At 40.0% G+C, this 15,022-nt stretch overlaps 1 protein-coding gene across 4 annotated transcripts in view; it reads right to left on the bottom strand.

Annotated features, from left to right (window-relative positions):
* The window catches only part of LOC110509101 (anion exchange protein 2), a 69,455-nt gene extending 54,933 nt beyond the window's left edge, over window positions 1–14,522 (bottom strand). The window contains exons 1-2 of one of the 4 annotated variants that reach the window (XM_036966170.1): window positions 14,265–14,522; window positions 8,561–8,625 (exon numbers count right to left, since the gene is read on the bottom strand). The gene's annotated coding sequence lies outside the window, so the exon portion shown is untranslated. Of the gene's footprint in view, window positions 1–8,560; window positions 8,744–14,264 lie in introns of those variants that run through there. The other 3 variants (XM_036966169.1, XM_036966172.1, XM_036966168.1) reach the window with 3 other exon arrangements.
* Window positions 14,523–15,022: the final 500 nt, after the last annotated feature.

The following is a 15,022-nucleotide window of genomic DNA, read 5'->3' as shown; positions in this document are numbered from 1 at the left end:
TACTTGAACTCTGTGAAGCATTTATTTGGGCTGCAATTTCTGAGGCTTGTAACTCTAATGAATGCATCCTCTGCAGCAGAGGTAACTCTGGGTCTGCACTTGAAGAAACTTTCAAAGTTCCTGCAATTTTCCACATTGACTGACCTTCATGTCTAAAGGTACTGATGGACTGTAATTTCTCTTTGCTTATTTGAGCTGTCCTTGCTATAATATGGACTTGGTCTTTTACCAAATAGGGGGGACCTACCTTGTCACAACACAACTGATTGGCTCAAACGCATTAAAAAGAAAAACAATTAGACAAATCCACAAAAAACTGAAATATCACATTTACATAGGTATTCAGAGACTTTACTCAGTACTTTATTGAAGCACCTTTGGCAGTGATTACAGCCTCAAGAGTCTTTTTGGGTATGACGCTACAAGCTTGGCACAAGTGTATTTGGGGAGTTTCTCCCATTCTTCTCTGCAGATCCTCTCAAACTCTGTCAGGTTGGATGGGGAGTGACGCTGCACATCTGTTTTCAGGTCTCTCCAGAGATGTTAGATCGGGTTCAAGTCCGGGCTCTGGCTGGGCCACTCAAGGACATTCAGAGACTTGTCCCGAATCCACTCCAGCGTTGTCTTGGTTGTGTGCTTAGTGTTGTTGTCCTGTTGGAAGGTGAAACTTCACCCCATTCTGAGGTCCTGAGCACTCTGCTACAAGTTTTCATCGAGGTTATCCGTTCATCTTTCCCTTGATCTTCCAATCCCTGCCGCTGAAAAACATCCCCACAGTATGATGCTGCCACCCCCATGCTTCACCGTAGGGATGGTGCCAGGTTTCCTCCAGACGTGACGCTTGGCATTCAGGCCAAAGAGTTCAATCTTGGTTTCATCAGACCAGAGAATCTTATTTCTCATTGTCTGAGTCCTTTAGGTGCCTTTTGGCAAACTCCAAGTGGGCTGTCATGTGCCTTCTACTGAGGAATGGCTTCCGTCTGGCCACTCTAGCATAAAAGCCTGATTGGTGGAGTGCTGCAGGGATGGTTGTCCTTTTGGAAGGTTCTCCCATCTCCATCTCCACACCTTCCTGACCAAGCCCCTTCTCCCCCGACTGCTCAGTTTGGCTGGATGGCCAGCTCAAGGAAGAGTCTTGGTGGTTCCAAACTTCTTCCATTTCAGAATGATGGAGGCCATTGTGTTCTTGGGGAACTTCAATGCTGCAGAAATGTTTTGGTACCCTTCCCCAGATCTCGACACAATCCTGTTTCTGAGCTCTACAGACAATTCCTTCGACCTCATGGCTTGGTTGTTGCTCTGACATGCACTGTCAACTGTGGGACCTTATATAGACAGGTGAGTGCCTTTTCAAATCATGTCCAAACAATCGAATTTACCACAGGTGGACTCCAATCAAGTTGTAGAAGCATCTCAAGTATGATCAATGGAAACAGGATGCACCTGAGCTTATTTTTGAGTCTCATAGCAAAGGGTCTGAATACTTATGTAAATAAGGTATGTCTGTTTTCACTTTGTAATTATGATGTCATTATGGGGTACTGTGTGTAGATTGATGAGCAAAAAAATGTATTTCATACATTTTAGAATAATGCTGTAACGTAACAAAATGTTTTAGTATGTATGACACCTAAATAGGCTTATATTCAACTAAATAGCATATATATATATATATATATATTTCAGTATGTTTGACACCTGAGTAGTTTTTTATTAATCTAAATAGCATATATATATTTCAGTATGATTGACACCTGAGTAGGCTTATATTCAACTAAATAGCATATATATAGTTCAGTATGTTTGACACCTGAGTAGGCTTATATTCAACTAAATAGCATATATATTACCATATATATTTCAGTATGTTTGACACCTGAGTAGGCTTATATTCAACTAAATAGCATATATATATTTCAGTATGTTTGACACCTGAGTAGGCTTATATTCAACTAAATAGCATGTATATTACCATATATATTTCAGTATGTTTGACACCTGAGTAGGCTTATATTCAACTAAATAGCATGTATATTGCCATATATATTTCAGTATGTTTGACACCTGAGTAGGCTTATATTCAACTAAATAGCATGTATATTACCATATATATTTCAGTATGTTTGACACCTGAGTAGGCTTATATTCAACTAAATAGCATATATATATTTCAGAATGTTTGACACCTGAGTAGGCTTATATTCAACTAAATAGCATATATATATTTCACTATGTTTGACACCTGAGTAGGCTTATATTCAACTAAATAGCATATTTATATTTCACTATGTTTGACACCTGAGTAGGCTTATATTCAACTAAATAGCATATATATATTTCACTATGTTTGACACCTGAGTAGGCTTATATTCAACTAAATAGCATATTTATATTTCACTATGTTTGACACCTGAGTAGGCTTATATTCAACTAAATAGCATATATATATTTCAGTATGTATGACACCTGAGTAGGCTTATATTCAACTAAATAGCATATTTATATTTCACTATGTTTGACACCTGAGTAGGCTTATATTCAACTAAATAGCATATACATGTATATTACCATATATATTTCAGTATGTATGACACCTGAGTAGGCTTATATTCAACTAAATAGCATGTATATTACCATATATATTTCAGTATGTATGACACCTGAGTAGGCTTATATTCAACTAAATAGCATGTATATTACCATATATATTTCAGTATGTATGACACCTGAGTAGGCTTATATTCAACTAAATAGCATATATATTACCATATATATTTCAGTATGTATGACACCTGAGTAGGCTTATATTCAACTAAATAGCATGTATATTACCATATATATTTCAGTATGTATGACACCTGAGTAGGCTTATATTCAACTAAATAGCATGTATATTACCATATATATTTCAGTATGTATGACACCTGAGTAGGCTTATATTCAACTAAATAGCATGTATATTACCATATATATTTCAGTATTTATGACACCTGAGTAGGCTTATATTCAACTAAATAGCATGTATATTACCATATATATTTCAGTATTTATGACACCTGAGTAGGCTTATATTCAACTAAATAGCATGTATATTACCATATATATTTCAGTATTTATGACACCTGAGTAGGCTTATATTCAACTAAATAGCATATATATTACCACATATATTTCAGTATGTATGACACCTGAGTAGGCTTATATTCAACTAAATAGCATGTATATTACCATATATATTTCAGTATGTATGACACCTGAGTAGGCTTATATTCAACTAAATAGCATGTATATTACCATATATATTTCAGTATGTATGACACCTGAGTAGGCTTATATTCAACTAAATAGCATGTATATTGCCATATATATTTCAGTATGTATGACACCTGAGTAGGCTTATATTCAACTAAATAGCATGTATATTACCATATATATTTCAGTATGTATGACACCTGAGTAGGCTTATATTCAACTAAATAGCATATATATTACCATATATATTTCAGTATGTATGACACCTGAGTAGGCTTATATTCAACTAAATAGCATGTATATTACCATATATATTTCAGTATGTATGACACCTGAGTAGGCTTATATTCAACTAAATAGCATGTATATTACCATATATATTTCAGTATGTATGACACCTGAGTAGGCTTATATTCAACTAAATAGCATGTATATTACCATATATATTTCAGTATGTATGACACCTGAGTAGGCTTATATTCAACTAAATAGCATGTATATTACCATATATATTTCAGTATGTATGACACCTGAGTAGGCTTATATTTAACTAAATAGCATGTATATTACCATATATATTTCAGTATGTATGACACCTGAGTAGGCTTATATTAAACTAAATAGCATGTATATTACCATATATATTTCAGTATGTATGACACCTGCGTACAAAAGAGAAGTGAAAATAGCAACCTGCAGAATAATATATTTTTGTGCTCTTCTCCCCAGCTCCTCTCCTTTACCGGTATGACTCAAGGTAACAGAGGACAGTGACTCAGCAGCAAACCACATCTAATATTCAGGCACTCTGATGCGAATGTAAAATGGCCTAAATATGGGCGCAATGGATTGAAAAGCGTAACTGCTTTGATGGTTGCAGATGAGAACCACTCTTAGAAAGTCTATCCGCTCCATTCGTTTCATTCTCGTTCGTACAAAGTGTTTCTCTGGTCTATACCATTGCCCATCATCATCCAGTCAAAATAGAGTTCAATAGTGTTGGCAACCACTAGGGCATTTTGGAAATAAGGTCATGACCTCATAAGGTCAGCAGAACATTTTATTCCCACCATCTTGAGCAATTGACATTGCCGGGTTTGTTCAAAGTTGATCAGAGCTAGCTGACTGGCCTAGCTTGCCCTCTATAATTACTTGGGCTGGATCCCAAACTGCCCCTTATTTCCTATAGAGTACATTACTTTTGATCAGCGCCAATAGGGCTACAGTGCATTCGGACCCTAAAACTTTTTCTACGTTTTGTTATGTTACAACCTTATTCTAAAATTGATGACATTTGTTTTCCCCCTCATCCATCTACACACAATACCACATGACGACAAAGCAAAAAAACATGTTTTTTTGGAAATGAAATACCTTATTTACATAAGTACTTAATGTATAAAATAAATCTTGCCCTTATAAAATATGCTTAAAATTGCATTTTTGGGGGGTTTGTTTAACCTAGGCCGATGTTCTCAAAGTGTCTCAGAGGTGGAATGCTGGTCCAGTTTTGCCCTTTAGATCCGAATTACATGGACAGGGGGAGAGACCTGATTCTAGATCAGCACTCCTACTGTAAGACACTGAAAATACAGCCTAGGTCACACAAACAAAAAATCTCAAATTTGAGCACATTCTATAACGGCAGGATTAACTTTGTAAGACAAGAGGTTTGTATTTTCAAAAATTAGTGGCTAGACGCTAGTATGTCTATAGACTAGAAAGGGAAGTGACACGAGCATACCAGATGAGCTGAATTACTTCTATACTCACTTTGAGGCAAGTAACACTGAAACATGCATGAGAGCATCAGCTGTTCCGGACGACTGGACGACTTCTCCATGTCTGAGTCTAATACCAACATGTTTCAAGCAGACCACCATTGTCCCTGTGCCCAAGAACACCAAGGTAACTTGCCTGAATGACGACCGACCCGTAGCACTCACGTCTGTAGCCATGAAGTGCTTTGAAAGGCTGGTCATGGCTCACATCAACATCATTATCAAGAAACCCTTAACCCACTCCAATTTGCCTACAACCCTAACAGATCCACAGATGATGCAATCTCTATTGCACTGCACACTGCCCTTTCACACATGGACAAAAGGAACACCTATGTGAGAATGTTATTCATTGACTACAGCTCAGCGTTCAACACCATAGTGCCCTCAAAGCTCATCCATAAGCTACGAACCCTGGGACTAAACACCTCCCTCTGCAACTGGATCCTGGACTTGTTGACGGGCTGCCCCCAGGTGGTAAGGGTAGGTGTAACAACACATCCACCACACTGATCCTTAACACAGGGGCCCCTAAGGGTTGCGTGCTCAGTCCCCTCCTGTACTCCCTGTTGACTCATGACTGCATGGCCAGGCACGACTCCAAAACCATCATTAAGTTTGCCGATGACACAACAGTTTGCTGATGACACTGATCACCGACAATGACCAGACAGCCTATAGGGAGGAGGTCAGAGACCTGGCCGTGTGGTGCCAAGAAAATGGAGATGATTGTGGACTACAGGAAAAGGAGGACCGAGCACACCTCCATTCCCATCAACGGGGCTGCAGTGGAGCAGGTGGAGAGCGGCAAGTTCCTTGGTGTCCACATCACCTACAAACTAACATGGTCCAAGCACACCAAGACAGTCCTGAAGAGGGCACGACAAAACCTATTCCTCCTCAGGAGATTGAAAAGATTTGGCATGGTTCCTCAGATCCTCAAAAAGTTCTACAGCTGCACCATCGAGAGCATCCTGACGGGTTGCATTACTGGCTGGTATGGCAACTGCTCGGCCTCCGACCGCAAGGCACTACAGAGGGTAGTGCGTACGGCCCAGTACATCACTGGGGCCAACCTTCTTGCCATCCAGGACCTCTATACCAGACAGTGTCAGAGGAAGGCCCTAAAAATGGTCAATGACTCCAGCCACCCAAGTCATAGACTGTTCTCTCTGCTACCGCATGGCAAGCGGTACCGGAGCGCCAAGTCTAGGTCCAAGAGGCTCCTAAACATCTTCTACCCCCAAAGCCATAAGACTCCTGAACAACTAATCAAATGGCTACCCAGACTATTTGCCCCCTTCTACGCTGCTGCTACTCTGTGTTTATTATCTATGCATAGTCACTTTAATAACTATACCTACATGTACATATTCCCTCAATTGCCTCAACTGACCGGTGACCCCACACATTTTCTTTTTACTTAGCAGGTATTTTTTTAAATTAAAACTGTATTTTTGGTTAAGGGTTTGTCAGTAAGCATTTCACTGTAAGGCCCACTGCACCTGTTGTATTCAGCATTTCACTGTAAGGTCTACAGCACCTGTTGTATTCAGCATTTCACTGTAAGGTCTACTACACCTGTTGTATTCAGCATTTCACTGTAAGGTCTACTACACCTGTTGTATTCAGCATTTCACTGTAATGTCTACTACACCTGTTGTATTCGGCATTTCACTGTAAGGTCTACTACACCTGTTGTATTCAGCATTTCACTGTAAGGTCTACTACACCTGTTGTATTCGGCATTTCACTGTAAGGTCTACTACACCTGTTGTATTCAGCATTTCACTGTAATGTCTACTACACCTGTTGTATTCGGCATTTCACTGTAAGGTCTACTACACCTGTTGTATTCAGCATTTCACTGTAATGTCTACTACACCTGTTGTATTCAGCATTTCACTGTAATGTCTACTACACCTGTTGTATTCGGCATTTCACTGTAAGGTCTACTACACCTGTTGTATTCAGCATTTCACTGTAAGGTCTACTACACCTGTTGCATTCAGCATTTCACTGTAATGTCTACTACACCTGTTGTATTCGGCATTTCACTGTAAGGTCTACTACACCTGTTGTATTCAGCATTTCACTGTAAGGTCTACTACACCTGTTGTATTCGGCATTTCACTGTAAGGTCTACTACACCTGTTGTATTCAGCATTTCACTGTAATGTCTACTACACCTGTTGTATTCGGCATTTCACTGTAAGGTCTACTACACCTGTTGTATTCAGCATTTCACTGTAAGGTCTACTACACCTGTTGTATTCGGCATTTCACTGTAAGGTCTACTGCACCTGTTGTATTCGGCGCATGTGACAAATAACATTTGATTTGATTTGGTCATTATCATCCACAACGATTTCCCTTTGCTGAAGTAAGACACAATGTGGCTTTACACAGGTGTAACGTTGAAGTCTCCGTAAATGGCCGATATCATAGGTTAGACACCATCTGTAACTCAAGACCTTATCATTCCTCTCCTCTCAAAGAGAGAAAGAGAGACAAATAGAGGGATTGGTGGAAAATGTATAGAAACGAAAGAGACAGGTGTTACCTCACAAGACAAAGACTACATTGAGAGCTCAGTACAAACTGAAAGCTGCATAAGGACATGATTTTTCATCGCATCCCCCTCAGTACATGTTGTGTGTGTTAATGGCAGAGAGAGGAAAAAAACAACCTCCTCACTCAATGAAAAAGTTAATGCAGAATCAAGCTACTCAGCTGGAGCTCATAGGTTCAAACCGGAGAGAATTCTGTTTTACAGTCCAACAGGAAACAGTCACAAAAATGCTGGAACACTTCCCATTTTTTCTTATTTTTCTTTCACTTCACTCAACAGATAGGGGACCCCCCCCCCCCCCCCCCTCCCCAATTCCTTGCATGCGCGACAGATTCACACACAATGACACGCCAAACTCTAACAAAACCTCCTCTGTGTCTCCCTATGAGACATGATAACATTACAACTGCTTATTAGAGGCTTGCGTTTACAAAGGACAGAGGACATTTCTTCTTCTTGACAAGGGTCACCGAAACCCAAACTGAGAAAGACAGCAGAGTTTTAAGGGAAGAAGGTATACATGTATACATTTAAATCATTTAATTTATCCAGAGCAACTCTCCTGGTAAGTGTAGGCACAGCAAGGGGCTTCAACCGCAGCATAACAAGCATAACCTGGAGCAAATCTCTACTAGAAAAACATTCACAATACTACAGTTAACGTATAACACTTCTTCTTTTTAACTGACAGTCACAGAAGTAAGTGAGTGAAGTCTGTTACTGTGTGTCTGTGAGCTTGCAGTCAACACCGTAATCAAGGTGAGTGGAGACAATGAACACGACTGCCGCAAAACAGAGGGAGTGTGAGAGTGTGTGTGTGCGTGTGTGTGTGTGTGTGTGTGTGTGTGTGTGTGTGTGTGTGTGTGTGTGTGTGTGTGTGTGTGTGTGTGTGTGTGTATGTGTGTGTGTGTGTGTGTGTGTGTGAGAGAGAGAGAGAGAGCCCGACAGAGCTTACCTCGGCGTGCTCACTGCAGAGAGCTTCCTGCAACTGCAGACATCGTAGTGCAGAGTCAAAACCCACTGTGAATTCAGACAGGCAAGGAGAGAACACAGAGAAGAGGGAGAGGGGAGTGGTGAATGTAAGGGAGAGGGAGAGGGAGTGTGTGTGAGAGAGGGAGAGGGAGTGTGTGTGAGAGGGAGAGGGAGAGGGAGTGTGTGAGAGAGGGAGAGGGAGAGGGATTATGTGTGTAAGGGAGAGGAAGAGGCCGGGTGTGTGTGTAAGGGATGAAGAGAGAAGCAGAGCAGGAGAGAGCGAGGGAGACTGGTTGGTTCTGTATTACTGGCTTGGCTCTGCACACCCCCTAACACAAGCACACACTCTGCCCTGACACACACACACTCTACACCGCAACCATTGAGTACCAACTAATGTTTCAAACCCTCCCCCAACTTCCATTCCCCTCGATTGGGTTTCCTCCTCTAGCCCTCTGACAAGCATGTGACCGTGGGAGATGACTCGACAATAAGGGACTCTCTCTCACACACACACACACACACACACACACACACACGCACGCACGCACGCACGCACACACACACACACACACACACACACACACACACACACACACACACACACACACACACACACACACACACACACACACACGCACACACACACTCATTGTTTAACACAGTGTGAAACATGACACAGTGACACACATGCCGAAAGACACTCTCTACAGCCGCTATTCACAATCTGACAATGACCTACACATTTACAAAATGTGAACAAGGTTCTATGCATTAGTAGATCCTGATTCTATCCCACGAGAAAACAAACTGTAAATCATATACAATGAAAAAAAAAAACGTGATTTGAAATAGTTAAAAACTATTACTCAAAGATATAACAACAAACTTTAATTCATTCTTTTTTTTTTTATATAACAGGTGAAGCAGCTGAGAACAAGCAATCTTTAAAAAATTTAAAAAATGACACACACAAGAAACATTCGGTCACTAAAATGGATGCCATCATGTAAAACACCTAGGTACATAACATCAATGTGATACATTTTTCAATGATCTTACGTGTTTTTTGACTCAACACTTGAAATGAATGCACTTTAATTAAATATGACTTGACGCCTATAGGGCTGTGCAAGCCATTGAACTTTCTGACCCCCCCCCCCCCCCCAAAAAAGTCCAACTGAGCATAGCAAATGTCAACTCAATGTGACAGGCCTATTTGTTCACTGGTCCAAAACAAGGTTATTATAGTTTGGTGATTTTTATATTTGTTTCCATAGGTTTAGATTTTTATTTGAAATTCTGTTTTGTTTTCAGAATTGATTTACTCGTTTTTATTTAGTTTGATTAAAAAAAAAACATTTATATTTCGTTTTTTATATTATTTAGTTTCAGTTTTAGTGTTAGGGATATAAAGTAGCCTATATGTGTGGGAAGCTAGGAGCCATTAATGTGTTGAAGGCCTATGGCTAGAGTCGTTTGTGGATGTCACTTCATGCCACTGTGGGGCAGTAATAAGATGATATAGGTTTGGTTTGGTTTCAATTATAAATCAATCTTAGGCCGCATTCCAGAGCATAGACGTTGCTGACTACCTGACAGATTCTACAACGCCTGGATGAGTATTTAAGTATCAGCTAACCTCATCATATGTTATAGCAATCTGTCAGTCGATGACACAGTCAATGACGTGGCACGCAGCCATTGGTTGATGCATGCAGTGTCTGAGCAGTGGAATGCAACCATTGTCTGCTTATTGCCCCTGCCCCGACCAGGAAAAAAAATGCCTGTGAGAGGTACTGCTCTGGGGTACCCCCTCCGCAGGGCGAGGGCAACAAGCAGACCAGAGGCCCCGCCACAATCAGATTTTTTTTTACGGGTCTCTCTCTTTCTCTACTGTCTCTGACAGATTTCTTCCCGGTTGTTAGCTAGTGATAGCAAACATATCTATTATATTGACAAGATGTTCAAGTATCCGCTCTAACCAAAAATACATGTCCTCAAAGATGGAAGCCAGGCGGAAGGAGACAAGCTATTCTAGCCAATGAGAGGGCAGATACGCGTGTGAACTACAGTTTTCCCGAACGCCACTTATGCCACTTATATCAGTAAATGTGTAACAACCTAAACATTACTCTCTATCTAATCAAATAAGCCTCGCATAATTTGACACTCTCATACACCTCTTATCTTGCGGGGACACATCCTCTCGCTTCACCTCTTCCTCTCTGGTGATAGGTAGTAACAGTGATACACATGCTAGGCTTATTTGAAACATTTACTGGCAGCATTGCATTTACCCCCCAGAATCAGAAGCTCGAAAACCCAAATTTTTGGGTAGTTTTGCAATCAAAAATAATATTTTAGTATAGTTTTAGTTTTTAAAACGTTTTCCTTAATTATTTAATTCCAGTTTACTAAATTGGTTTTTCCGATTGTATTTTTTTGATTACTATAATAAACAATAATAAACACTGCTGATGTCATCACATATCACACATATATCAGTTATATCAGAATTCTAGTTCTAGTTGACATTCCCAATATTTTAAAATCACTGACAAATTGTGCCATTCTGATGTATAGGCCCACTGGGAACAGACATCAGTTCTACGTCTAGTTTTGATTTACACTATTGATTGAATTGCCAACTAATGTGAATTCAATGTGAAATCAACCAAACATGGTCACCTTGTCATTGAATTTATGTTAAATGTTGAAAAAATATTAATAATCCCTTACGTTGATGACCTTTTTGCAAATCCAATCAGTAATCCAGATTGATTCAGTAATCCAGATTGATTCAGTAATCCACATTGATTCAGTAATCCACATTGATTCAGTAATCCACATTGATTCAGTTTTCCACATAGAATTTTTGGTTGAAATGATGTGGGGGAAAAAAATGATGATTCAAAAATTATGATTTGCCCAGTGGGGGAGGGTTAGGGGAGGGGATGGGGGGGGGGGGGGGGGGGCTCTATGACATCAGCCTATCTAGGGTTCTATGTTTATGGATGTCATGACTGACTGACTAGTTAAAGACCAGTTTGTCTCCTCTCTCACCTTGTAAAGAGTGGCCATGATTACATAAATCAATGTCATAACCTAAACACACACACACACACACATCGGTCCAACACAAGAGCGTCAATCCAACGCAAACAGTGATAATGAGGGACAATCTTAAACCGTGAGAGCGGTTTCCATGGTAATAGACAGAGCCAAGCTGGTGCCACTCAGGGCAATGTGGTCAGGGCATGGTGCTCCATTAGATAATATGTGTGACCAAAGGGAAAGACTTAACATCGTCAACAGTTATAAACTTGACCACAATGAGCAATATTAGCATTTCCAGACCCCTTCCCCATCTAACCCCATGTACATCTTCCCCGTTTAGCATGTATTACATTTCATGCCCAAATCATCTCAAAATAATTTAAAACCAGTTCATTGAGTAACACAATCCAGATGTGGGCATGAAATGTAATCGATTGAAGGAAATTACATTGTCCGGATATGGCGGAATAGAAAAATGGCTACCACAGTGGCTGCTTTTTTTTTTTTTAATAGCTCCATTTTTTGAAAATGTTCAGGGCCCCAAACTGTGTGTGTGTGTGCCAAGTTTCATGCTTTTACGAAAAAGTGAACGATTCCACCCACAATTTGGACATATCGCCTGAACTATAACAGTGTTTTTCTTCAGCCTCAAAAACAATCGATGGTATAATAACTTATCTCCCGTGTAGGCCTATCACCACAACCACAACAACAGGCATTATCCAAACCCACAACACTTACATGGACATCCAGAAGGCTTTGTCTATAATCAGGCTATTCACCATTTCCAATCCGTAACCGCACTATAAAACCAATGGCAGAGGCATGGTCAATATTTCATGTTTTACGGTATACTAATTACTCATCTATGTTGCCAAGTTACTTTTTTTTTTTAGATACATGCGCAGGGTAAGAAAGCAGATTCCAAAACGTGCATGTTTTAATAGCATGTCGTCACATTCTCCAGCGTGTTTTTTTTTTGTTTTTTTTTTTGAAAACTTGAAAAGACGAGGAGCGGTGCAATTCAGCATGGCAGAAGAAGAATGACGTTCATATTCTCACGGAAAACCATTGGCTCAAGCGGTACTTCTTGGCTGGAAAATTCATACAAATATATGTCTGTGGAGGGGATGTTTAACCCAGATAAAATGTCACAATTCTTTGTCTCTGGCTGGGAATGTTTCTCTGTTCCTCTCAGATCCTGGTTAGCTTTGCATGCTAATGTGGGTCGTCCATAGATACTAACATATGATAGTATAATGAAGACCTCAATCTCCTCCATTTATATGTTTCTTATAAAGGCCACCAGTTATTTGGTTTCTATACACTTTCTTGTAATTAGGGTAAAACAGGGAAGCCAGAGAGAGAATAAATCTAACGGAGTGACTCTGGAAGGAATTTATAAATCTGAAAAGTTAATCACAGAAGTTCAGAGTCACTATAATTTATAACCAATAGAGATCCTGATAGTCTCCGACATGAATCAAAATAGAACTATAGAAATATAATTATAGATGTGAATTCTCAGCGTCACAGCTTTTTACTTACCGTACCAAACAGGAAAGGGGTGAGCACTTGGTTTACCATTGAGCATGAGTTAATGCATGGACATCTCCTCAAAAGCTCAATAGGTGTTTAAATCACACATATATTTTCACAATTTCCTTGGTTTCTTTTTGCCTTACAAACTGTCCAACAAAACAATGCAATTTACTTTTTTTTTTTTGCCACATCAGGGTTTATCGTAAACCCTTGAATGGCTGGTGAATGTTTGATCCCCAGGCAAGTACAGGCTTTTGTGTACCTGAGGTCAAGATTCCTAGGTTCGTAGGTCCAGAAGGATTTTAGGCACTCAGCAACTTTTTCTCAAAGGACTGCCACAGTCTTAGGAAAAAAAAGGTGATATCTAGAACTTTAAAGGATTCTTCGGCTGTCCCCATGGGGGAACCTTTTGAAGAACCCTTTTTGGTTGCATGTAGAATGCTTTAGGTTCCCGGTAGAATCCTTTTGGGTTCCACGTGCCAGGTAAAAGCCTCATTGGGTTCCACGCGGAACTCTTTCTACAGAGGGTTCTACATGGAACCCGAAAGGGTTGTACCTGGAACCAAAAATAGTTCTCCTATGGGGACAGCTGAAAAACATAACCTGCGCTGCCTGTGGTTCACCTTTATGGGACTCACTTTGGTTTCATCTACACTCTAACCCAAAATGTTTTTTTTACCTAGAACCTTTTTAAGAGGGTTCTCCTACAGGGACAAATAGTTCTAGTTCTTCAGTAACATAGTGTTTCGACAGCAAACCTAGCTGAGAAGTTGTCCAGTGCATGCAACCAGACTGACAAATTTCATATCAAGTGTCAACTCCCTCCGTCTGCTGTGTAAATCAAATGCACTTCTGAAAGCGCTATCCGGAAATTAACTATCTGCAAATGATTGAATCCCAGCCTTAGAAATAGTCATTTGGGATGCAAGACATGTTAGCACGCTAACTGCCATTGAGATTAAGACTGGTAGCATAGCCAAGGGAATTGACAGGTGACTATACTTAGTCACAAGCTGTATGTAAAAAAAGGCTTCATAGAGTAATGTGTTAGCATCATACACATTATAAGATTACAAGAGACTCACCTCTACATGTTCATTCGTTGTTTTCTTCTCCGCATGCAAGACTATGGAATCTGATAGTCGTTCGGACAAAGTCGTGTACTTAAAAAAAATGTTTTTTTATAAAGAAACAAAATGAAAGAGGTTTGCCTATGAATCTCTCTGTTAAGGATGTTGATATTGGTTTCGGCAGATCACACCAGTGATCTGAGAGGTTCTCCTTTGGCAAATGAGTGATGCACATAGGATTGATGAAAACTAAAGAGGGCAACTATATATAAGGTTGGGTTCAGAATGTGTGTGCATGTGTGTAACTGTATGTGAGAGAGAAAGAGCGTGGGATTAATTGGTAAGCTTTTAACTCCCAAGGGAAGACTCGATAGCACAAGGGGAAGAAAAAAAGGACACAACAGTTATTATCCATACGTGGTCATACTGTCGTGTTCAATCGTACACCAAGAAAAAAAAAACACACCTAGGAATGAACTTGAGGTAAATAGTGATTATTCCCAGTACTGTGAGATCTCGCTGTGTTGAGTTCTATGACTCCTGTGGGAAGGGAGAAAATAAGAAAATGAATGTGTACACCAAGACAATGACCACACACATCCCACACACACAAATGGTTGTTTTGAGGAAGTGTAGGAGGACTGGCCTCAATGGAAACAGGGTTTATCAAGTGTTGGCTGTTATTGGGACTGGTCTCTCACAGGTATAAAATAACCTCACAGTGCATTGGATTGGTGCGCATGCTTTGTTTACGTGTGTGTCTATTAATGACT

The sequence above is a fragment of the Oncorhynchus mykiss genome, chromosome 28, assembly GCF_013265735.2.
Source record: "Oncorhynchus mykiss isolate Arlee chromosome 28, USDA_OmykA_1.1, whole genome shotgun sequence".
Lineage (NCBI taxonomy): Eukaryota > Metazoa > Chordata > Actinopteri > Salmoniformes > Salmonidae > Oncorhynchus > Oncorhynchus mykiss.
Note: the sequence above shows the minus strand (reverse complement) of the source record. Positions and strands in the feature narration are given on the sequence as shown.